The sequence below is a fragment of the Diabrotica virgifera genome, chromosome 5 (assembly GCF_917563875.1).
Source record: "Diabrotica virgifera virgifera chromosome 5, PGI_DIABVI_V3a".
Taxonomy (NCBI): Eukaryota; Metazoa; Arthropoda; class Insecta; order Coleoptera; family Chrysomelidae; genus Diabrotica; species Diabrotica virgifera.
Window position 1 is genome coordinate 101,951,460 of NC_065447.1, and position 26,449 is coordinate 101,977,908.

Consider the following 26,449-nt stretch of genomic DNA (forward strand, 5'->3'; position numbering starts at 1 on the left):
TAAAACCTTAAATGCTGTGTATTTTAAATAAATAGTAGCAATAAAAAAAAATAGAAAAATTAATAACTGAGTATTGCACCCTAAATTTATATGTTTCTGTTCATGAAAAATAAGTTGCTAACATCGAAAAAAAAAATTAATAGGTACTCAGATCATCCTCCTAATAAAGTTTAAATTAAAAATGAACAAAAAATAAAGTTTATCCTCTTAATACTACTCAAAAAAATAAGTTCAAATAAAGCATGAGTATAACTTAATTAATAAAATGAAATGTAAAATCTTAATTCTGAATCTCGTCCACAGATTACCATGATATCTACAACGGATTATGTAGGGGCTTATAATTCTACCATCAGGACCAACAGTCCATCCACTGACATGCCATGACGCTCAAATGGCCTCCCTCTTGAAAGCGTGTGACTTAAAAAAAAACGTCCCGTACTAAAGCCCTTAAATAAAAAATATTCCCACTAAGTATCCGAATTATGTACTTGAATGTACAAGATTTAAATATTACCAAAATAACAAATAGCTGTTTCGATTAAGTATTTTATTTCTCTACTAAAAATTTAAATAAAACTACTTTGAAGAGCACTTCAATTAATAAATGCCTTCATAAAACTACATCTATATAGTTGATTATATTTAAATCCTCTATAACAATATAGCCTAACTTTTCCTAAGTTATCTCGACCCATGTAATGAAACAAAAAGAATATATTCAAATGTTGCTAAACCCATCCCAGAATTTACCAAAATCTGCAGCTTAAATTTAAAATACGTTTTAAAGTTATTCCTTTAAACGCAGCTACTTTTTTATCCAATCAACTTTTTTACACCTACGTAAAACAGTTGACAAGCAAAACGAATTTGACTCTTTTATTACTAACCTACAGCTATCAAAAAAACAAAAGAACAACGACATACCTGTTTTCTTTCCAACACAGGATTAAACTTAATTTCTCCACTCAATTTTATTTCTCCTTCAATGCAATCCTTCTTTTTAATTGGTCCGGTTTGGAGCAAATTTATCCGAAAATAATTCGGCTTTTTGTATTCACTATTAACAAAAGATTCTCAGCACTTCCTTAAGAATCTTACCACAGCCATCACCAATTGGTAGGAAAAAGTTCACCAAAAATGTGGTCGTATCCAAAACATATATTTTTGATCGCCTTAATAGGCAATTTTTTTTGTTATGATTCTGGCCTTGGTTTAGAACCTTTAGCCACGTAATGATATATAAAATTATTATTCTTTGATTCAAAATTGTCCAGTATACACTTAAAAATACAGAATAATAAAAAATAAAGCTTACAAATAACAATGTCACCCCCTCCGTGGCTCAGTGGTTAGAGCGCCTGCCTTTGGATCGAAAAAATCCGAAAGGTTGTGGGTTCGAATCTCACCAGGGTCAGAAATTTTTCATTTATTATAAATTAATAAATGAATATAGTTTCTGTCCTTGTGGGATCGGTACTCACCGGAGGGACCGCAGACGTTCGGATACAATTAGCGTCTCTTTGCAAAGACAATGACGTCGACTTTGCAAAGTACATGTAGACACTTACTAAACACACACACTACAAATGACACTAGGTACCTAACTGTTCAAAATTACCGTACCTACCATGCCAATGGCCATTAGTTGTCGAGGCATTAGCTAAATAAAAAAAAATAACAATGTCTACTTACTATGTAAATAAATACAACTATGCTATTTTTTTTCACTACGATAGGAACTAAACCCGATTAATAAGCAATTTTACTCCATGCACTTTTTGTAACAGCTCCGATGACCAGACTCGACAAAGAACCACACCCAACAACGACTCGTTTGTCAAAAATCGCGCACCATGGCCTTAGAGAGAAATAGAAAATCAAAACGGCCACCAAAGAGACCGTGTTTCGAATATGTCAAGTAAGTACACCTAATTCAACAATTTTATTAATTGTTGGCGTTATCATTGACGTATGAAAGGTAGAACTGGTTGTCTACACTCGAAGGGAATGCCTAAAAATTCTTAGCGAAAATATTATACTGTTACAATGAAAAGTTATAAATCAAATAGGAACATCCAAGTAACATCATTGAGATAAATTTTTAAATTTTTTGGAGGCTTAGGTAAGGGACAGGACATGTTCAAAAAGCAAAGAACGAACGGCTGATCAAACGGATCTGGATCAGAACCCAGTCGGCATCAGATCCTAAGGCACACCCAGACTCAGATAGGAGGATAACATTTTTAAAGATTTCTATATCATGTAAATACGATGAGAAAGCTGTTCGAATGTCACAAATATAGGTGAATGTTATACAAAAAATATTTTTTAGGTTGTAGTAAAAATATTTGCAATCTACAATGATCTCATTTTTAAAATTAGTCGTCTAAAAATATCATAAAATGACTCACTTAAATTTTATCAGAAAAATTCATTTTAGTAATCCATATTATCCCATTAATGCCCAAAATTATGCCCAAATTTTATCAAAATGAAAACAAAACTTCAGAATGAAATAAAGAGAGTTTGTTTTTAATAGCAATGTGTAAAATTTACGTTTTTTTTTGTAACTCTCTTTTTTTTTGACATATGATATATCATACGCTGGGCAACGAAGGACACAAAATATAATAAGGCATTAATTTGTTTTAAAGTTTTTACAACTTGTGATATTTAACGAAACATTGCTCGGGATGAAGTTCTACATTACATTTGATGCACCGATATTAGATGCACTTGCAACATTTGCCACACCTTCGTTGTTTTTCAATTTTATCCAGAAAATGGCCCATATTATCCAAGCGAATTTCCTCACCAATATGTTTTGAGGAGTTTTGACGCACACCAGGTAGCGTTGCAATATCTGATCTGAAGCTGTCAGCATGACCTCCACAATTCGCTGGGAAAATTCTAATAAATAAATTGCCTCAATTTTGCGGTAAAGAACCCATATGTTCAGTATTGCCCCATTCAAACAAAATCTGAATGACGCCCAATATATTTTTATATTGAATTCAAATACTATATAAAGCTCTTAATTTATCGAATAAATATGCACCACCCATTCCTTTGTTATATATTTGAACAACGTTGGGTCGAGGAACCACTATCTATTTCTGGACCATCACATCGGTTACAGCTTCCTACGGTAAATACATATTTCTGAAATTGAAATATTAGCTGCCATAGTAACTTCATTATTATGGTTCATTCCACCAACATAAGACTGTTTTTGATTATCGTTACAACGAATATTTCAGTGTGCAACATAAGAAGTACGAAAGTAAATGACTCTAATAATTCTCTAGCGTTAGGGTAAAAGGACTTAAGTCAGTAAATGAAATATTGCAGAAATCATTTTTAAAGATTTGATGAAACATGCTAAATCTATTTTTACCCTAATTAAATATTTTGTCAGCACGTATGTGTCAAAAACAGCTTATTTACAATACATAATATAGTTTAATGTGAAATATTGTAAAATAATAAAGTTTGATCTGACTTAAGTCCTTTGGATCAGAGAATAAAATACTTAAGTTTTTTTGACCAGATATTTTAATTGTATTACATACACAAGTTTACATTTTAATAAGAGTATATTAATATGAAATATTGATAATGAAATATTGTAAAATAATAAAGTTTGATCCGACTTAAGTCCTTTGGATCGGAGAATAAATTACTTAAGATATTTTGACCTGATATTTTAATCACATTAAATATACAAGTTTACATTTTAATAACAGTAATATTTAGTTTTTATATTATAATATAGCTATGATGAAGTTATTCGTCATCAGAAACAAACTCCTCTAAATCTGGGTCCTTATCGTTCATACTTGTAGTTGGCAGTTCTTGATAAGAATTTTTGTATACTTCTGGTACAAGCGGTAAGAGATATAGAAGATGTTGCTGTTTTTCAAGAGCTATAGGTATTAACCTATCATACTTTTTCTTGAGCTGTATTGCAGTTTGTCGACCTGTTCTAGTAAAATTAATTTCTTTAAAATTTTCTTACTCATCCAGAGAACTCTTATAAAATAGTGTAGCATATTTTTTTCTGTACCTATTGCAGCCAACAACATTTCTGCAATTTGAACAACTCTCCATCAACATTTTTTTGCTTCTTTACAAACGTTGTCCTTAATAAAGCAGCAAAATCGTAGAAGTCATCTGAAGTTAATTCAATGACCTTAAATGGACGGTTTTTTTTGTGCATCTAATGAGAGTAGCCCAATCATGAGAATGAGCAATTTTCATTCCCGATTTTTTTTTCTGTTTTTTAATAAGGGAATAGTCGACATCGCATTCCATGTGTGAATGCGCAAAAATCATAAATTTATGGTTGATCTCATTTATTGAGCATTTGCATGACTGACATGAACATGGCAGCTACGTGGAAATTTTTATTCTGCCCTGCACATGTCTCTGAGTAAAAGGTTATTTCAGTGACTTCAGGTGGCAGGTTCATTATTTCCTTCAATAGACAAGAAGCAATCTCATTTGCACCACGGTGAGCAATTGATTCATGCCAGATATAACAGGAAGCTGCTCCTGAAGGGCAATTATTTACAGTTAAATTGTAAGTCCAGTACTTTCTCTTATAAAAAGAAACAGAAGAAGAAGAAGAAAACTTTTAGCGTTTATCAATAATCAATAAGTGAGTGTTTTAGCACGATCAGTAAGATTTATGTCATAAACACTTACATCGGCACCTACGCGTGGACTACTGATACAGAGGACTTAAGTTTCATAAGTCGTTATATCGGACAAAACTACAAAAATAGCATTCGGTAAAAAGGATTTAATTACATATGTTCGTTTGCTCAAACAAAAATAGTCTGATGTAACTTATGTTCGTTGAACCAATCTTAATAAAAGCCTTATATTTTAAGATAGACTTAATTCTTTTTTACCAAAACAAACTTCTTCACAATTTACAACCAAATGTGTAGATAACTCATTTTGGCCAAAAATGGACTTACGTCATTTGGCCCTAACACTAGAGAATTATTCCAGTAAAGAGCAATCTAATTTGCAATTTATTTTCGTTCATATTATCTTCATATTTTGCACAATAAAATATTCGTTGTCGACATAATCCAACACAGTCTTATATTCGTGGAATAGGGTATATTTATCATTCCAGCGAATGAAAGTGAGCTAATGTTTGTCGGTATGTAGAACATGGAAAGTTCCACAGATTTTTTTATCTCTTTGAGTGGGGCTCTTCCACTCCGGTCTTATCTAATTTGGCCGGTACAGTGAATCTCTTGATCCCACAAACTTGTCAGTAAATGTAGATATGTAAAAAAATTAAAAAATACCAATGTAGATAATAGATTCTTGTGGTATAATAAAAAGCCTACGCAGCTTTTCTGTGACGAAACTTCCTAACGAGTTACCTTTTAGCTTATCTCCACTTTGAGTATAGGGATGAAATTGTGCAAGGTAACCTTTACTGGTTGCAATACACCGGAATTTATATCGAAAATGGATGGGTTTTCCCCGAGTAGACCGCTTCGTTGAATTATGTCCATAATACTCCATCGCTAATAATCCATCGCTTCTTCTACTGAACAACTTCCAGTCATTACTGGAGGTAATAACGAAAACTTTAATTTAGATTTCCGTTGTTTGGACAATGCAACGTAAGTTGAACTTCATTACACTGGTAAATTTTCTGTTCGAAAGTATCGTCATCTATTAAACTCTTATCCATTGTCAACAATTCATTACAACCTTGGGATTGTAAGGATCATACTTTTTCGTAATTTTTTTCTAAAATCGAAACAATGTTGATTAGTTACCACGAGTGCCCAACGTATTATATATCATACGCAAAAATGAATAATCTTCAAAATACTTTCCGGTATAAATTTCAACAATATTTATATCACAATTCGATATTTAGAAGCTTTACTAGTTGAGTAATACAAAAGTTTTCTCAAAATAAATCGAAAAAGTCCTACAAACACAAACTCTTTTAACATGCAACTGGTGCATTATAATGTAACCTAAGAAAGCTTAGCACAAATCTAATCACGCTTTACTGCCAAATTATAATAAATTTTTAATATTATGATAAATAGCAACATCTACTCTGTGCCCTATATTAGGACAACAACTATTGTTTACTTTTTTTTTGATAATTAGATGGCGAAATATGTAGCAATGTCTTGCCTATTACATAAAATACGGTGGGCATTAATGGGTTATATTAATTTTTTTGAGTTTTCAAGAAGGAGGATGATAAAATTAAAACCACGCACTTACTATTTTGGAACACGTATATACAGAGTAATTAAATGTTCGTACAGTATGTCTGAGTAACTTGAACGATATGTGAAACTTGTTTATTATAAATTTTACGAAAAAAAGTTATTCTTCATAAAGTGCTTTGCATGTTTTTAAACCTAAGATTCAATCATTAGATATCAAATTTTATCAACAGTATACGAGGTATGTCAAAAATATTAATTTCGCTCAGGAAGAAAGTACATTTATATTTCACAATATCGAAAATTGTTGTTGAGAAAAGTTATTTGGAATTAAAAAATAATATTATAATTTGCAATTCCATTCTTCTAATTGAAAATGTTTTTTTCAAATTATTTTAAGTTATTATTTTATAAATTTTGTAATTTTAACACTGGGTATAAATTTTATAAAATGGTTATTATTATAAAAAGGTCAACATAGTCTAACATATAAAATGCAATTATAATACATAGTATATCAATTTTATACGAGATATGTCAAAAAATATGAATTTTGCCCAGGAGTAAAGTACCTTAATTTTTTATAATATTGAACATTGTTACAATAAAAAGTTGTTTGGAATTTAAAAGGTGTTTCAATATGCAATTACACCCTTTTAATTGAAAAATAAAGGTTCTTTACTCTTAAGCGAAATTCATATTCTTGACATACCTCGTATAAAATTGATAAAATTTGTTATCTTATAATTGCATCTTAGTTGTTAGACTATGTAGACCTTTTTATAAAGAACAATTTTTTTCGTAAAATTAAGAATAACGGAATTATAGTAATAAAAATAATGTTGGGTACATAATTTTTAATTCCAAACAACTTTTCTTAATAACAATTTTCGATATTGTGAGAGCGATATTCATATTTTTTGACGTATCTCATATACTGTTGATAAAATTTGATATCTGATGATTGAATCTTAGGTCTTAGACCATTCAGAACACTTTATGGAGAAAACCTTTTTTCGTAAAATTGATAATAAAAAAGTTTCCCATGTGGTTCCAAGTTACGCAAACACACTGTATAACGCCATCTTTAATATTGCGGAAAATTTTAATCTCAAAATATATCGGTTGGTATAACAATGACAATTATATCGTAGCAAGAAACTTGCTACAGTAAAGCTCCTCACAATAGGGCCACTAATTGGCAAATTGGGATATTGATATTACCCGCTACATAATAATAGTAAGTTCAATATGCAAGAGATCCAATAATACAGAATGGGGGGCGGAGCGGGTTAAGCAGACGTCCGCATCCCCGATTCTAGTTACAGATGAAAGGTTTAAGCTAACACCAGTTGATGATGCGGTATTCAAGGCGTCCGTCTTTTGTTATCTCGACCATATTATGTCTTGAATTTGTTCCACATCCGTTTTCCGGGAGAAGCACAATAATCTGAGACGTCGGAATTCTGTGTTAGTCGGCCATTAGGATAATCTCGTTATTAGGGAAAAGGCTGTTCTCGAGAAGTGTTGACATTAGTTTGATTAAATGTGGTTATTAGAGGTGTCGTTACATTTGCATAAAGAAAAAATACTGGATCAGTCTTTTCCTGTTATAAGGAAATTACGTTGAAAATTAGATTGTTTTGATAATTTCAGAACATAAAACTACCTCTTCTGTAGTGGATAGAAAATTACAAACAATTTTAACAGAACATGATATAGTATAGTGTGTTTATTGTAAAATGGATACATGCACAGTGCTCTTTAAAATATATTATAATAATAAATACTATTTCATAATTTGTACTGATCATTTGCAATCACTTATGGTGGAAAGACAGAAAAGTATACCTTTATGTTTGGCATTGAGAAGTAATTAATTATTTGGTAACGAGAAGCCTAAAAGACCGCTATTAAGCTTCACAAAATGGTGTAACTCTATGAGATACCAGGTAGATGGATTTTTTATATCGGTATTCTTCTTCTTCTTTTTCTTCTTCCTCTTCTTTTTTTTTGTATAGATATGGCTCTGTCTGTTTTCACTTTGCCTCCAGTAAGTTGTAATTCTCTGCCTGGGGTAGGGTGAGGAATGGGTGAACTGAGTAGCTCGGAAATCACCTTACTGTAGCTGGTCCCAAGCCCGAATAAAAGAGGAGGGTTAAGCGGAGGGTTAACTACCCACCCTCGGAAAAAGAAACTAGTTATGAAAACTGCAACTTTGCCTCGAAACAGGACGGATAAACACAAAAAACGACCAATGCAATGTAAAAGGACTATGAATATCCGAACTTGGAACGTCTAGAGTTGGTACAGACATGGAGCTGCCACAAATGCTGTGGAACAACTGGAAAACATAGGGATGGATATAACAGCAGTCCAAGAAATAAAATGGCCAGACGATGGAAATATAAAAATAAGTAAATCCACCATCTCCTTCAGCGGTAACAAAAACAGGAGACATGAATTTGGAACGGGCTTTATGATTAGAGACGGCCTGGTACAGAATATACTAAATTTCAAACCTATAAACGAAAGGATATGCTGTATCAAAATGAAGGGAGAATGACACAACATTTCAATCATCTCAGCTCATGCGCTCACGGAAGAGAAGGATGAAGATATCAAGGATGACTTCTACGACGCCCTAGAAAGAGTGATAGACAGGATGCCCAAACAAGATATGCGCATACTCTGCGAAAATTTTAATGCTAAAATAGGCAAAGAGCCTAGACTACACCCCACAATCGGTAAACACAGCCTTCACAATATTATATCCAACGACAATGGCTTCAGACTCACAGAAACTGCAGCAGCTAATACTATGATAATAAAGTCAACTATGTTTTCGCATAAAGATATTTATAAGCAAACCTGGATCTCAAACGACCATATTATGCAAAACCAAATTGACCACATTATTGTAGATGCCCGACATGGGAACAATATCATAGACGTAAGAAGCCTCAGAGGAAAAGACGGAGACACAAATCATTACTTAGTCAGAGCAAAAGTCAAATCCAGAATATCTAGCCACAAATACAACAAAACAACAACGAACCCACAATGGAACATGGACGAAATGCAGAACACAGAGAAACATAAAAAATATATAGAACAACTTGAACAAACCTTGAACTCTGAAACAGTTTACAATGACATAGAAGAGCTGTAGGAAACGACTGCCGAAATAATAACCAAGGCAGCTGACAAAATCTTTGGAAGGAGTAGGAAGAAGAGGGCAAAAACCTAGTATGACGATGAATGTCGGAAACAGCTGGAAAAACGACAAACAGTAAGGAAGACACAACTACAAACAGACAAAATAAAAAGGAATACGACGGCTGCCGAAAAGAAACAAGAAAAATGATATGCACAAAGAAAAGAAACTATGAACAACAAAAATATAAAGCCATGGAGAAAGACCGACCGAAACCAGGCTCCAGAGAATTTTATAAAGAAATCTCCACTGAGAAAAGAGGACATAGAACTAGTTATATCCATACACTGAGAGACAATCAAGGCCATATGATAACCGACGATAAAGAACTAACAGAAGTATTAAAAGGGTATTTCAGGGACCTTCTAAACATCATATTGGAAGAACAGCACAAAGAAGAGATCTATATAAAAGCAGACATGCCCGTCAAAACTCCCTCTTTTGAAGAAACCCAAAAGCCTTAAATAAGCTGAAAAATCACAAAGCGCCGGGTACGGACGAGATACCAGCAGAATTTCTGAAATATGGTGGAGAAACACTACATCGGCAAATCCACCTATTAATAACACAGATATGGTTAGAAGAAAGGATACCAGCAAGATGAAAGTAAAAAATCATAGTGCCCATCCACAAAAAAGGGGACAAAACAAAATGCGCGAATTACAAAGGAATTTTACTCTTAAACACGGCATATAAAATCCTCTCAAACATCATTTTTAGTAGACTGACCCCTTATGCTGAAAATGTCCAAGGAGAATATCAAGCCGGTTTTAGGGCAACCATATCCACAATAGATCAACTATTCACGCTAAGACAGCTTCTAGAAAAGGGATGGGAGTATAACGAACCCATACACAATCTCTTTATAGACTTTCGACAGGCATATGACAGCGTAGAAAGAAGCCAAGTATGGAATGCCATGGCGGAGTTCTCAATACCAAAGAAACTCATTCGGATGACTAAAGTGTGTATGGAGGGTGCAATATCAAAAGTTCGTGTAAATAATAAACTGTCTGACAGCTCCGAAATCAACAGTGGACTCAAACAGGGTGATGCGTTATCTCCACTACTTTTTAAACTTGTATTAGAGAAAGCCATGGGGTCGGCCGAAATAAAAACAGAAGTGCTATCAGTTCAAGGTCCCAAGCTATTACTAGCATACGCAAATAACATTGATCTCGTTGGAGACTCTATCCTATCCACAAAAGCTATTTTCAACAAGGTGGAAGGAGCAACAAGCGAAGTAGGGCTGAAAATTAATGAAGAGAAGACGAAATATATTTGTATAAATGGAACGACACGAAAAGAGAGGATAGGACAAAATGTGACGGTCAATACATTTAATTTCGAAAGAGTACAACGTTTTAAGTATCTGGGGGCCGTAATCACAGCTGAGAACGATGTTACTGAAGAAATAAAAGACAGAATCCAATCAGCAAATCGCTGTCGATTCGCACTGGACAAGCTTATAAAACCAAAAAATCCTACAAGAAGTTCCAAGATCAAAATCAATAAATCCATCGTCAGACCTGTACTAGCACATGGTTGCTAAACGTGGATCATAACCAAATCAAACGAAGAAAAGCTCAGACGTTTTGAACGAAAAATACTTAGAAAAATTTTCGGAGCTCACCACGACATTAACACAAACCAGTATAGGATCAGAACCAATTTCGAATTAAAAGAACTCTACAATGACACCGATATTGTCCAAGAAATTAAATCACAGCGACTAACACGGGCAGGTCACGTGCACAGACTTCATAACGAGAGTACGAGAGACTTGTAAGACTGGTATGGGAGGAGATTCATACAGGCAAAAGACCACTCCGATGTCCCAGAATGCGATGGAGAGATAACATCCAAGCAGATCTCCGAAAAATGAAGATCCCATTTGACCCTAGGTTGATGGAAAACCGTACAAATTGGAAGAAAGTTGTACAGTCAGCAAGGACGCACCCAGGATTGTAGCGCTACGTGATGATGATGATGAAGTTGTAATTCCATCGTTTTCGTGGTCTTCCCACAGATCGCCTTCCTATTGGTGAACCGTCTTTCGCCAACGTTACTACTCTATTTGTTTTCATTCTTCTTATATGATTGTTCAGTTCTACTCTTTTAGAGTGCTTTTATCTCTGTCCTCTCTATGCTAGGTTGTGTTTATGCCGCGAATGACATTATTGGTCTAATGACTGATTGGTAAATTCTGCCTTTTATTTCTGTCCCGGCATTTTAATTTCTCCATATTTTTTCATTCAGGCAACTTGATGCTCTGTTTGCTCTATTCATTGATCTTGCCTTATATTTCAAGCTTTCGTAGCTAGATAGTGTGATGACCAGATATTTAAATTCCATCACTTGTTATATTTCGTCGTTTGCATACCAGATTATTTAACCAGTTGTCTTTCTCCCATGTGTTATCCGTTTTTAGTTCTTACTTTTTTATTATTAGGTACGTCCAAGATCAGGTTGAAAAATAAAGGAGTCCGGGAATTCCCCTCTTATCCCATTGCCAACTTCAATTGGGTCAGTTAGTTATTCTACTGTGTTCTTCAGGTAGATATTTTCAATCGTTTTGATTATTGATACAGGTATTTCCCTTGCGTATAAGAAGTGGACAACGTCCTATTTGAACTTAAAATCCTCCTTAAGATAAAAGAAACGTAAATATTCCAGTTTATTGTATTCTAACGATTTCGTTTTAACTAGCCTCATTATAAATATAGCGTCGGTGTATGATTATTCTCACTAGATTAAATTAGGAAGATACAGTCAAGCAACAAAGTTAAACGGGATAACATGACTTGCATGGGTGGCTTACGGAGAACTGAGGGAAGCTGTTAGATCAGATATTCCCATGGACTTGAAAAGAAAGGTCTTTGATTAATGTGTAATCGCAGTTTTAACGTATAGGGCAGAAACATTTAGGATTACCAGAGAAGTAATCAAGAAAATACAAGTGGTACAAAGAACAATGGAGAGAGCAATTCAATGTTGAATATATCTCTCGATACAGAGTTTCAAATAAAATAGTTAGGAGAAAAACTGGTATTGCGGGCGCAGATAAAAGAACTACAACGCTGAAATGGAACTGGAGCGGATATGTAGCCAGATTCAACAATAGAAGATTTACTAAGAAAATATTAAACTGAAAACTTCATATCGAAACTTATTCTTATGACACGATTTTTATCGTAATCGAGGACGTTCTCCAACAAGTTGGTCGAACGATTTCAAGTGCATCCACTACAACTGGATTCAGGATGCTTAACATCTGATGCAATGGAATTATTTACGGGATGCATTTGTTCAGCAGTGGACTCAAAATTGTTAACGATGATAATGATGAGTAAATACTCGAAGTTTTATTAGAAAAGTAACAAGCAAAATGATGACTTCTAATAAGCAAATTAAATATACTGATGTGATCTTTATTACTGATATGAGATAATATTCTTATATGTCAGTTAATTTAATCAATGCATTAATAATAATCTAATTAATTTACCAGATCACATATCAATATGTTTTCAATCTCAGGGCTTTTTATAAAATTAATTACTTACTTACGTGGCTTCTCAGTATTTCTCAATGGTTCCTAATCGGGATAGGAAAGAAAAGAGTAAAATAATACACACATATGGGTTACAATTATAATCAAAATATTGTTTATTTTATTTAAATGGCAATCACTGCTTAATATGTGCTAGATCTTATTATTCTTAAACATAACATTTACAAATGGGAATCTTATTTCCTTTTGGTTTCCAATTGAAAGTTTTTATTAACCTTTAACTATTAGGATTTATTAGCAACAATTCTATTTAAGTTTGATGAAGCTTTTCTGATATTATTGATTATGTTCTTCAATTTATAATGTGGTATTTAATATGAAAAACCCATACATTCATGTCCAAACAAATGAGACTGACCTTTTTCTGGTGAACTGAGAATGTCTTCACACAAGACCCGTTTCCTGCTATCCTTGGCTGCGATCAAAACCTCGTCCTGGCTTTCAGTAATGTTCTCCTTTGAAGATTAGCTCGTACAGCTCTCGTTCCTGCTTCTGTCGTGATGCTGTGTTCTACCTTTTTCGAAACTGCAATCAGCTACTGGGACACTCTTGGCTCAAGGAGGTTCTTTACTCTCAACCTGGCCTACCTCTCGTTCCACGATAGATCTCCACACTCACGGAACTACACCGGCTTTCTCACTCTCCGTACACTACCGTCTACTACTCGACTTCACTTGTCGACAGCTCAAAACATTCTGATCTCTATTTGTCATTCATTCCCCTACTTTCTAAATATCCCTTCCAGATTCACAAATCAACCTTCCACCACCAACTCTCATTCGCAGTATTCCTCAAAACCAATCTTTAATCTTTCTAAATATGCTTAATGGATTTCAAAAAAAAAATAGTTAATTCCCATTCTAAAATTACTTTCTACTATTTACAAAATTTAATGACCTATTATCTACTTCAACTTAGTCTTATTTAGCATAGGCTAATGATCGAACCTTCCGCGAACAACGATAATGGTACGCGCCATTCACTTTGTTTATTCTAAGCGCATTGTCCCGAGTTTCGTAAGCTTCGTCTAATCACTTCTTAAAATTAAACATAACAATTTGTTGTATACAGGTTGTTCTAAATTTATATGCCCGTGGTTGAGAAAATTGAAAATATTTTATATTAAATTGAATTCTGCTTATAATTATCAAAATTTAATTTTCAGATCAAATAGAAATATAACAATACATACATCGAAATTGTTTAATAGTGTTTGAAATTACAACATTATCGACACAAATATGCACTCACCGGCACAAAATTCCGCCAACCATAATTTTTTATTAAGTTTCACAATCTATAACTTTATTATTTGTACTCCGATTTTCAACAGTCTTCCATTAGTTTGTATGTACATGTATTGATGTCGTTTGCTATTATTCCAGTAACAATATCTATTTGTATAACAAGGGAGCAAAGTGCTGCTTTTCCTCCCGAGAAAGAAGTTTACTGCCCGACGCATACCGGAGGGAAGTAATCACTCAAGGGAGGAAAAGCCACTTTACTCCCATGTTATACATATGGATTTTCCACCTCCCTCAAATAACATGTCATTTTTTCATTTTTAATTAATTTATTTATTTAACTAACAAAATTTATTAGAGAACTAAAACTAACAAGTAGGTACAGTATAACTGTCAACTGTCAAAATAAAAGTCAAATTATTAATTTAAACATTGTTAAATAAAAATATCAATTTACTGTTTTTTATCATTCTGAAAAATACAGGGTGTTCTATAAATAAATTTTAAAATGTATAGATACTTACGTAATAGAAAATATAATATAATTTAAGGCGTCAATAAGTTATTTCATCGATGACATACCATGACGTCACTTTTACTTTTACTCCTTAGAGAGGAAAAGTACTTTGACTCTCTAGGGAGGAAAAGTACGACTTTGTTCTCTACAATAAGGCCAGGAAATGTATACCTTGGGTAGAGATAGGTGGATAATTTTTTCGGCTTAGATGGCATTATACGGGGGTGAATGGAAGCGTTGCTCTTACTCCTAACTTTAAAAAAATTTTTGAAAAAATATGAGGACTGATTTTGTTTCATACTACTTTTGTATTATCCTGGAGGTATCACTAAGGTTTTGTTTTTGAACTATCCGAATATCTGTTTTATTGTAAGAGCTGTAATTTTTTTTATTATTTAAATTGACGTGTTTCAGCAACGCAGGCCATTGACACGGTTACAAAAGTAAGGTTTACAGTATTTACAGAGTTTTGTAAACCAGGAGGCAGCGCTGAAAAATCTATTTGAATTTACTAAAGCTAGATTTTTCACAGTTGATTACTGTGAGTGTGTAGAGAAACATACTGCGGTCGGTCAAGCGAAACGTAGAACAGGGGTTACTGAGAAGGTTTCAAAGTTGCTTTCCCACGAAGGTTCCATTTACTAAGGCTGAAAATCAGTATACACATTCTAAATTAAATATAAATAAAAGTTATTATAGTCGGTCAGCTGTATGACGGGACAGAGCCGGCAGGTCGGCCCCAATAATCGATTGGGGAAATAAAGCATTTTGGCTCGCAATTTTTTCGTTCAGCATGTATTTACTTGAAACTTTTACAGAAGGTAGGGAATAGTCCAAGGATCATTTTATATATCATGTCGCTATTATACGCTAAAACCTTGGGGGTGATTGCCACCCCATCTCGGGGGTGGGCATTTTTTTATTACATTTTAACCATGTAATTCGATGGAAAAGGTGATTCTAAGAACAAAATGTTTTTTACATTTTCTTCGTAAAACTGATATTTTTTGAGTTATTCGCGCTTGAAAATAATAGTTTTTCGATGAAAATATCGACTTTTTTAGAGGGTTTTTTGCAAATACCTCGAAAAATATGCATTTAATAAAAAAAACTGTAGATATCGAAATTGTATCTTTTAGTAACACAAACCAAATTATTTTCTTATAATATCTTTAAGACCAATACAAACCGAGATACGGCATATTAAAAGTTAGCTTTTTTCGTCAAATGCATAATTTGAAATATTCAAAACCAAATAATGGGAAAAATTTGCATTTTTCGAGGAAAACTTAAATAATCTGTTTTACTGAAATAACCTTAAGCATACAATTAGACCTTTCAAAAAAAAGTAAGAGAAAGTTTCTAGCATGAAAATTAAGCGACTTACAAAAAAATGTCGGTACCTGCTTTTCTCTTCGAAAAAATCAGTGAAAACAACCCCCTAACTACCTTCCTAATTCAAAATTGGTCTTCACCTTTCTTTAGTTCCTTTTATATTTATATTATCAATACACTTGAGGAGTTTGGCCTATTTAAAATGCCTAATTTTGGAAAAATTGGTGTTTAAAGGAAAATTGATTTTTTGCAATTTGCTATTTTTCACTTTTTCTTCAAAATACTTCCGAAAATACTAAAGATATGAAAAAAATTATAAATTACTAAATTGTATTTTTTATTGACTAAAATTATCCTGTGCATAGATTTTCATTACAGTGAATAGTTAGCCAGATATAGCTGTTTAAAACATCTAAAACAACCCCTTATTCCAGCCCTTTAAACCCGCCCCAATTAAAATCTAAGGCATCTTACGAAATTTAATTCACACAGCCTTATAGCTCCTTAAAAATCCTACAAAATCATTTTTGAGGGGTCTCATTACTGAGAGGGTATCAACGTTGCTTTCCTACGAAGGTAATTAAATCCATTTACTAAGGCTGAAAATCAGTACACAGTGAGATATAATATTTTTCCAAAATTACGCATTTTAAATAGGTCAAACTACTTGAGTGTATCGATAATATAAATATAAAGGAACTACAGAAAGGTGAATACCAATTTTGAATGAGAAATGTAGTTAGGGGGTTGTTTTCACTGATTTCTTCCTAGAGAAAAACAGGTACCGACATATTTGAAGTTATACTTCTTTAGGCGCGATTGAGATTGAGGGTGAATTAATATTGATCTGCGCGCATGCGCACACCGACAGTTTGGTATTAGTCTTTATAGGGCTCTGATTGGGTGTTGAAATGATCTGTCAATAATTTCAGTTTGTATTGGTCTTAAAGATATTATTGGCAAAGAATTTGACTTGTGTTACTAAAAGATACAATTTTGATATCTACAGTTTTTTTGGTTAAATGCATATTTTTCGAGGTATTCTCAAAAAACCCTCTAAACAAGTCGATTTTTTCTTCGAAAGACTTCGAAAGAAAGTTATTTTCAAGCGCGAATAACTCGAAAAATATTAGTTTTACGGAGAAAATGTAAAAAACATTTTTTTCTTAGAATCACTTTTTGCATCGAATTACATGATTAAAATTTAATAAAAAATTCTCACCCCGAGATGGGGTGGCAACCACCCCCAAGGTTTTAGCGTATGATAGTGTCATGATAAAGAAAACGATCCTTGGACTATTCCCTACCTTCTGTGAAAGTGTCAAGTAAATCGTTGCTGGACGAAAAAATTGCGAGCCGAAATGTTTCATTTCCTCAATCGACTATTGGGGCCGACCGACCGGCTCTGTCCCGTCATACAGCTGACCGACTATAATAACTTTTATTTATATTTAAGTTAGAATGTGTGTACTGATTTTCAGCCTTAGTAAATGGAAATAATTACCTTCGTAGGAAAGCAACTTTGATACCCTCTCAGTAACCCCTGTTCTACGTTTCGGTGGACCGACCGCAGTATGTTTCTCTACACACTCACAGTAATCAACTGTAAAAAATCTAGAAGTAGTAAATTCAAATAGATTTTTCAGCGCTGCCTCTCCGTCTATTAGTAATAAAAAGGAATTTTAATATCAACAAAATGATAACAAACAATATTTATATGGTGTAGTATAACCGAGAGTCTTTGAGAAACCTTTTTACATTATTAAATTTACTATTTTCACTAAGAGTGGCGCTGTGGTCTGCATCCAGTTTATGCTGTCTTTGAGTGTTCGTGTATAGCTGGCACTAAACTAGTGTGTGTCTGACAGTGACACGAGTATTGCAGGTATGACACTAAGGACGATTTCCCTGACTCATCAGGTAACCATGTGCAAGATTAAGACAGCAATGTCGAATTCTTAGTCTTCTTATGACAGCTTTGTCCCTTTTACAAAGTGCTGGTATTTTTAAGGCAGGTATTCTGGGTTGAATATTATGGAGTTTTGAGTGTGTTCTATTCCAGACGTTTTGCCAGACTCTCAAGCACATTTGGTTCACTGTATGTTGTAAATCTACAACAAGTTGTATATTCTCCATTGGAATCTCAGAACGGGATGCCTATTTGGCCGCTTGATCGGCGTTTTCGTTTCCTGTAATACTCACGTGCGATGGAGTCCAAATAATGCTAACCGATTCATTCCTATCTAATAACGGCATATATATGGCATATATTGTGAATATTTTGAATTAGTGGGTTTTGGGAGTAAATGTCCTTGATGGATAGTATGGAGGATAGCGAGTCAGTGCAGATTGCAAGGTTTTTGCTTCTGTTGGTTGGACAACTAAGTGCTTTCTCATGACAGCATATAGTTCGGCTGTGAAAATGCTACAGTAATTTGGAAGACGCAGACGGTAGGTAGCTATAACTTTGTTGGTAATAGTCACAGACGAACCAACTTGATTTTCAACTTTAGAAGCATTTGTGTAGATGATTGAGCCATACTGTTTGGTATGGACGTGTTTGATGAAGGATGACTTTAAGACAGAACTAGGGGTTTCTTTTTGTTATAATATGTTGATAAACTGGTGTTTACAGTGGCCAATGTTATTGTCCATGGTGGAGTGTTAGAGTATGAAATTGGAGTAGTAGTTCGTAAGTCTATATTACCTACTAGTTCTTTAAAAATTTGAGAAGCTGCTTTTACTGTTTTGGGTTTGTTTACTGTTATTGGTTTGGTTGAGTTGATTAACCCGTTAACTGGTTTATTTGGATTAGCTGATGCTTTAACAAAGTACGAAAAAAGAAGTCGCTGACGGCGAATATGGGTGTGGTTCGTTAGCTTCGACTTGAATACTTTCAATGGAACTAGACCTAAACGCACCAAGACATATTAGAAGAGCGGTGTGTTGGATGATATTGGGGCAATTTAGTTGTAAATTGGGAGCTGACATGTATAATAGAGTGCATCGAAAAAGGCGAAAAATATTTTTATGCGATGGAAAAGTAATACCTCACAAAAGTTGCCCAATCAACTGTTAAGTATTTTGGTAACATTTTTCGAAATTGAAAAATATCTTTATCAATTAAAAATTAGAAAAAATACATTAATGTGCGAATTTCTTTCGCAAGGGAAATGTAATACCTCATAGAATTTGAATAAATAAATTCAGTTTAAATTGGAAAATATTTTCTAGTTTCACAAGGCAATTAAAAATTTTACTGAAGAAAAGTATTCTAAAACATTCTTTTTATAACAAAATAGCCTAACTTATCCATCTCCCTGACGTCACCCAAGTTTTTTAATACTAAAATAAATACAAAGCAAATTACAAAATAAGGTATATAATTAATACAAAAAAATATGGTAAAAGTATTCTGTTTGAAGATGTCTTCCGATTTAGCATTAAAGTGAGGCATAGTTTTTCTTGAATCAATTCGAATTTTTATAAATCCATCCCTAGAATACGCTCCACAAACTGCTAAATATGCTTGTGTCACAAGCTTGACACATCGTTCTACACATTGTTCGTGGCAGTGATATTTCTCAATCTCAATGTTAAAAGCGTCTAAAAAAAATCTCGCAAATTGTCACTAGAAAATCTAGAGAATATAGGTGGTTCTGTAAGATGATATTCTTGTTAGTTAATTAATTCAATGTAGTCGTTTGAATAAAAATTTTTATAGGAGAAACTTTGAAGACCCTTACGTTATTTGATTTGGTCACTGGCAAACTTGTTTTGATATCTAAGGGGTAGATAATTTTAATTTCGCAGGCATACAAACCACTGAATTGGTTTTTTAAGATGTTCTTCTAACAGCCGTACTACGGAGCAGAAAATTCGCTTAGAAAAAAAATTAAAAATACTAATATGCTGAAAATAACACTAGCAACTTTTTCGCGCTATTACATATAACATTTCCAACTTTTATTTTTTCGATGCACCCTAATGTATAACATATTTCCATAGTATATTTTTGAACGAATTAAAGGTCGGTAAATTCTCAGCAACATATTATCTTCATCTGTTCCCCATTGATGATGCGCTAATGATTTTAAAATATTTATTCCTTTAAGACATGTACCTACCTTTTAATTCTTGGATATGATATCTCTGAGATAACTTTTTATCAAAGATTACACCTAAAAATGTTTGTTGATGTTCCTACTACTTTTAGTGTGGTTCCATTTAAGGTTAAATTAATTCAGTTGGGAATATTTTTTTTAATAAAATTAACTATTTTAGATTTTTTTGAGGAAAATTTAAATCCTGTTCATTTTGACTTACTGTGGATATCATTTAAGGCAATATAAATTAAGGCGCAAGTGGATAGTGTGGTTTTGCCTTGAGAGAAAATTACTATATCGTCTGCGTATATTGTACATTTGACTTGGGGTCGAATCACTGTGCCAATATTATTTATATTCATCAAGAATAGAGTAGTACTTAGAACCGATTTTTGTGGTATACCATTTTCAGTAAGATGTATTGCCGAGAATTTTCCGTTGGTAGGGACTCTTCTATTAGACAAAAACGCTCTCGAGAAAGTAATATACATTACCATATAATTTCATTTTTTAAAGTGTTTCTAGAACTACCGATTTCTGAACTGTGTCAAATACGAAGAGCTGTAATTAAAAACACTGCTTTGAAAGTTTTTTTAGTTAAAAATTTTAAACGCACTAAAATTAACAAAACAAAATTAAAAACAAAACAAAACAGTTCAATAGCGGGTATGTCCACGTCTTTTAGCAACGACTGCTCGCAATCTGTTTAGCATCGAATATCCTTGCCTGGGGAATGGCGCTATATTCCTCTACCAAGGCCATAACTGTACCAAATTTTCTGGAGGCCTAGGATGACGGCAAATATCTTTTTTTTATTTATCCCATAAATGCTATATAGAATTGAGATCTGGGCTGCATGCGGGCCATTTTAATCTTATCAATCCAACCTCCATTTTATAAGTCAATCAGTGTTGTTATTTACAAAAAATGGTAGAGCTCTTACAAGAAAAAAATATTCGGATAATTCAAAAAACAAAATGTTGATGATGCCTCCGGGAGAATAGGACAGGACTATAAAACAAAATTAGCTATTTTATTTTTCCTCAGAATTTTTAAAAGTTATGAGAAAATACAACGCTTCCTTCGTCCCTGTATAATCCCATACAATATCAATACATGTACCTACTAACTGGTGCAAGAGTCTTGAAAATCGAAGCACAAATAATAAAGTTGTAAATTGTCAAACTTAATCAAAAATATTGGGTGGCGGAATTTTGTGTCGGTGAGTCTATAATTTTTCTGAAAATATTTTATTGCAGTATTTTAATATAATTTATTCTTTTTATTTGGAGTTGACCATAATTTTAGTTTAAAATATATTCATTATGACATTTTGAAATATAAGGCCCGAAGAACAAAAAAATATGGTTGGCTAATCTAGATAAAGAGAACTGTTAATTGCTAAAGTAACAAAGATTGTAACGTTTCAATCAGCCGATTGAACGCTACACCAAGCTCTGCTTGGTATTTGTTCCTCGGACTATATATTTCTACAAGCGACCCTACTATAGTCAAGTCAATTAGTACATCTCTTCGAAGGTATTTAATCCGATACAAATTTGTACTTGCTCTTTTGCCATTGCCACGTAAATCAGGCACAATATTGGCATACATTATCGTGTTTGTGTGTAGGCCGTTAAACAATGGGTAAGTTTGATTATCTAGTTTTAGCGTCAGTTTTTTTTACTAATTTCTTTTGCACAGCAGATACCTACTTTCTTCCTTGAAATAAGCTTTAGAAACTTTTCTAATTTTATTTCTTTTTCTCTGGTATATTATAGTATATTACTTTATTTCCTGTACATAGTTATAATTTTATTGATATAATTCTTTCCGTTTCTCTTTATTTTTAATAATACCCCGCCGTGGTCAGAGATTTTGCTGAGATCGCGTTTCTTTCAATACTCAGCTTTATTTCTGATCGGGCTTTTCTTTTGGGAGAAAACTGATCCTTGTTTGAATTTTTCTAGCCCCTACCTCGGGAAGAAGACTTTAGTCAAGCACTACCTGGAAAAGAAAACACACTGCCTTGTAGAGGGCAACTGGCTTACAACCGTATCCTGATGCATGAGTAGAATGAATTAGACAAGACAGCCCTACAGAGACAAGACAGCCCAACAAGGTAGCCCTAGACTTCCCATAACTGACGGCGACGACAAATTCTGCAGGGATTGGGGACCTCCTTTAGGAACTGTGACGGGAAGACTTAAAGCTGAGTAAATTTTTTATCTTTATAACTTTTATACCGGTTACCAGCAGGGTCTCGGTCACAGGCTCAGAAAATTAACTTGGTTGTCTGTATACAATAAAATGATTTTTGTTAGGTTTTTTTATATCTGAATAAATAGTGTATTAAAAATGATTAGGTAGACTTTTTATTTCCTGTACATTTCTGGGATGGGTGTGAAGGAAGAATGAACAGGGAACGAACCCAAAGCTGAGCAGTCGGGCAGAAAACCATTCTGATGGATGGAACGGTGGACGTTTTCTTTTGAATATCCTAAGGGATGTTCGAGGAATTCCTCCCCTCGTTTCTCCCAGCAGTGTGGTGTTGCTTAATGCCCTGGTCTTGTTATGATCAGGATGTTACAAGATAAAAAATTTAAAGGCAAAAACAGTTTATATTTCCTTTCGATTCAGAGGTAGTCCACCATCTTCAGACAGCTGTTTCTGTGTGTATACGTCTTTAGTGGGGATATATGAACACCTCTGAATCAAAACGAAACCAAACTGCGTATTTAAGCAGAAGTATAAAAAAAATTATAATCTACATTTAATCAAAATTTATTAAAAATAAATGATAATTTAAATCTGAAAAGTATCCCGCACAAACCTTATGGAAATTAGGTACCAGTGGATTTAGTTTATACTTTGGGAAAGTACTCTTTGAAGCATCCCGATAAAAAGTTCAGATTTTCAAGATGTAGGAGCTAAACTCAGAAAATTATAAGATTTACTGTGTATTGAAATTCCCTTAATTACTGATTATATGACAACATCTAGAAGTTTGGATCAACGAAAAGTACTACTGGTCTAGGATTTTTTCCTGGCTATCCAATGACGACATTTACTTTGACCTTGACCTTCAACGGACGTCATATTCTTGAGTTAAGAGGGTTTTCAGCATTAAATTGACATAAAGAGATTACTCATGCTTTTTGGGTTGCTGAACATGAATACGCCATTAGAACAGACACCGGGGTACCTGGTGCCTAAGGCAAATCATCTTCTGGGGTTTCGAGAGTTTTTGGTACTAAATTGATGAAAGCGGATTACTCTTGTATTTTTGGGGTTGCTGAACACGAATATGACTTCGATAAAATACTCTGGAGTATCTAGTGACCACGATAAACAACACTATCAAAATAGAATATAGGAAATCGATCTTAAAATAAATGAAGGAAAAACATTGTCAAATATAAATTGAGTTTATATTTACAAATAATTAAAACAATTAAATAGCACAACATATTTATTTTAATAAAAATCTACAAATAGCAAAAACACTTTTCACCAATTTGTACGCTTTCTTTGAACAACAACTCAGAAAACCTCCGAGTACTCGGTGTGTACCAATCCGTTTGCATCAATTTAGTACAAAAAACTCTCGATACTCCAGAAGATGACATGCCTTAGGCGATAGGTGCTTCGGTGTCTGTTCTAATGGCGTATTCGTGTTCAGCAATTCCAAAAAGCCATGAGTAATCCATTCGTATCAATTTCATGCCAAAAACTCTCGAAACTCGAGAAGATGAATGCCTTAGGCACCAGCTGCTCCGTGGGTCGGATTTGATGGCGTATTAGCGTTCAGCGAATCCAAAAAGCCATAAGTAATCCGTTTTTATCAATTTAATGCCGAAAGCCTTCAAAACTTCAGAAGATGACGTGCTAGATAGAGGCACAATTTGATAGGTGGTCGGATCTGATAGTATATGCATGTTCAGCAACACCAAAAACCCAGGAGTAATCCATTTGATTCCTCCGAAACTCCAGAAGATAACCTACCTTAGGCATCAGGTGCTCCTATGTCTATTCTAATCACGTATTTGTGTTTAGCAACCCTTAAAACCTACAACTAATCCGTGTGCGTTAATGTAGTACCGAATACCCTCGAAACTCCACTGACTTTGGAAACCAGGTGCTCCGGAGTCAGTTCTGGTGGCATATTCGTGTTTAACGACCTCAAAAGAACCCTCCAGTAATTCATTTTCATCAATTAAATGCCGAAAACCATCGAAACTCCAGAAGATGACGTCCCTTGCAGTATCCCTGGCCACGACGTGCTCCGGAGGTCAATTGTGATGAAATATTCGTGTTTGGCGATCCCAAAAACCCATGAGTAATCTGTATATATCTATTTAATGCTGAAAACCCTCGAATCTCTAGAAGATGACGTCCATTTCATTGGATAGCCAGGAAAAAATCCTAGACTACTAGTAATTTTCTTTGATCCAAACCTCTGCCATGTTGCCAGATAACCAGTAACTCAATTTTCCCAGTTTGTGCCTCCATATCTTGAAAATTCTCCATACGATCGAGTTGTGGCCATGAGAACTTTTCATCACAATGCTTCAAAGGGTATTTTCCCAAAGTATGAACTAAATCCACTGGGACCTAATTTTCATAATGTTTGTACGAGGTAATTTTTGTGGAATTATTTTCTGGTAACATCCTTAATCTCTGACTTTTACAATTTATAAGAAAAGAGACGACGGATAAATAAAGCGAAAAGAACTCTACTCGGTTATGGATTTTAATGAAATTTTGGGCCTAGCCTCTACTTATCTCCTAATTCAAAGTCTACCCTATGCCGATGTGTGCTTTTTTCTTGGGGTGGTTCCCACACCTTCTCTGGGGTGGAAAATTTTTTTGGTAAAAATTACCATGGAATTCGCTAAAGAACCTTATTCTAAGCAAAATCTGTTCTATATTTTTTTTTTTGAAAACTCGATACTTTTTGAGATATTCGTGGTTGAAAATTGGCCATCTTCATTAAAACATAATACCTTTTCGAACGGTTTTTTGCGAATACTTTAAAAACTATGCATCCTCTAAAAAAACTATATTAAACATTTTTGTCAGTTATAAAAAAGCAAAGAGACACTTGCCTTCATAAATTTTCTAGTTATAATACAAAAGGAGATATGGTAGGTGAAAATAGTTTTTTTTTTGCTATATTCTAAAATTGGTGTACTCAACTTGAAATAACAGAGAAACGGTCGATTTTAGGTGTATAATGCTACTAATACCTTTTATGGTGCTTGAAAAGACCTTAAAAATGAGATATATTAAAGGTTCATTACACCAAAACTAAGCGAGATATGCTGCAAACAAAATTGATAAGTAATGTATTTTAAGAAAAAATGAGAAATAATTTTAACCCCCTTCCACCAAAATGTGAATGCATGGTTTTCCTTCTACCATACCTTTTATTATAGCATTATTTCTATGGTCACAAAGTTGGGCAGGTTTAAAATGAATGGTTTTTGGAAAAAAAAGATCAAATTATAGAGGGCATTTTTCAATTTTCTTAAAAATTTTCTTTTTTTTTCTCTATGTAACTTGAAAATGATAAGAGGCACAGTAATGAGAAATAAAAAGGAAATGTTTATCGGAAAAAGCCCTACATTTTTGTGTGGTATCTTTTTTCTTATCTCTTATCTTTTTCGCGTTACATGGAGGAAAAAGCAGATTTTTAAGAAAATTTAAAAATGAGCTCTATAATTTGACCTTATTTTTTTCAAAAACCATTCATTTAATCCAGCCCAACTTTTTGAACATAGAAATAACACTAGAATAAAAAGTATGGTAAAAGGAAAAAGATGTATTTAAATTCTTATGGAGGAGGGGTTAAATATACTTCTCATTCCTTCTTAAAATACATTAGTCATTAACTTTTTTGCAGAATATCTCGCTTACTTTGCATGTAATCGACAACTAGTATTGCTCATTTTAAAGGTCTTTTCAAGCACTACAAAAGCTATTAGTAACATTATACATCTAAATTAGCCCAGTAAATGAACGGTAAATACGGCGTGACCGTGTAATTTTCAGGGGCAACTCAGAATTGCATGAAAATTGGGATTTAGGTTCTACTTACCCTCCACTTCAAAGTTGAAATTGTGCCGTTGGTTGCTTTTACTTGGAGGGGTGACAGTCACCCCTTCTCGGGGGTAAAAAAACCATAGGTTCAAGGTAAGAGCGGAAATGGATAAATTGACTGATTTTAAGC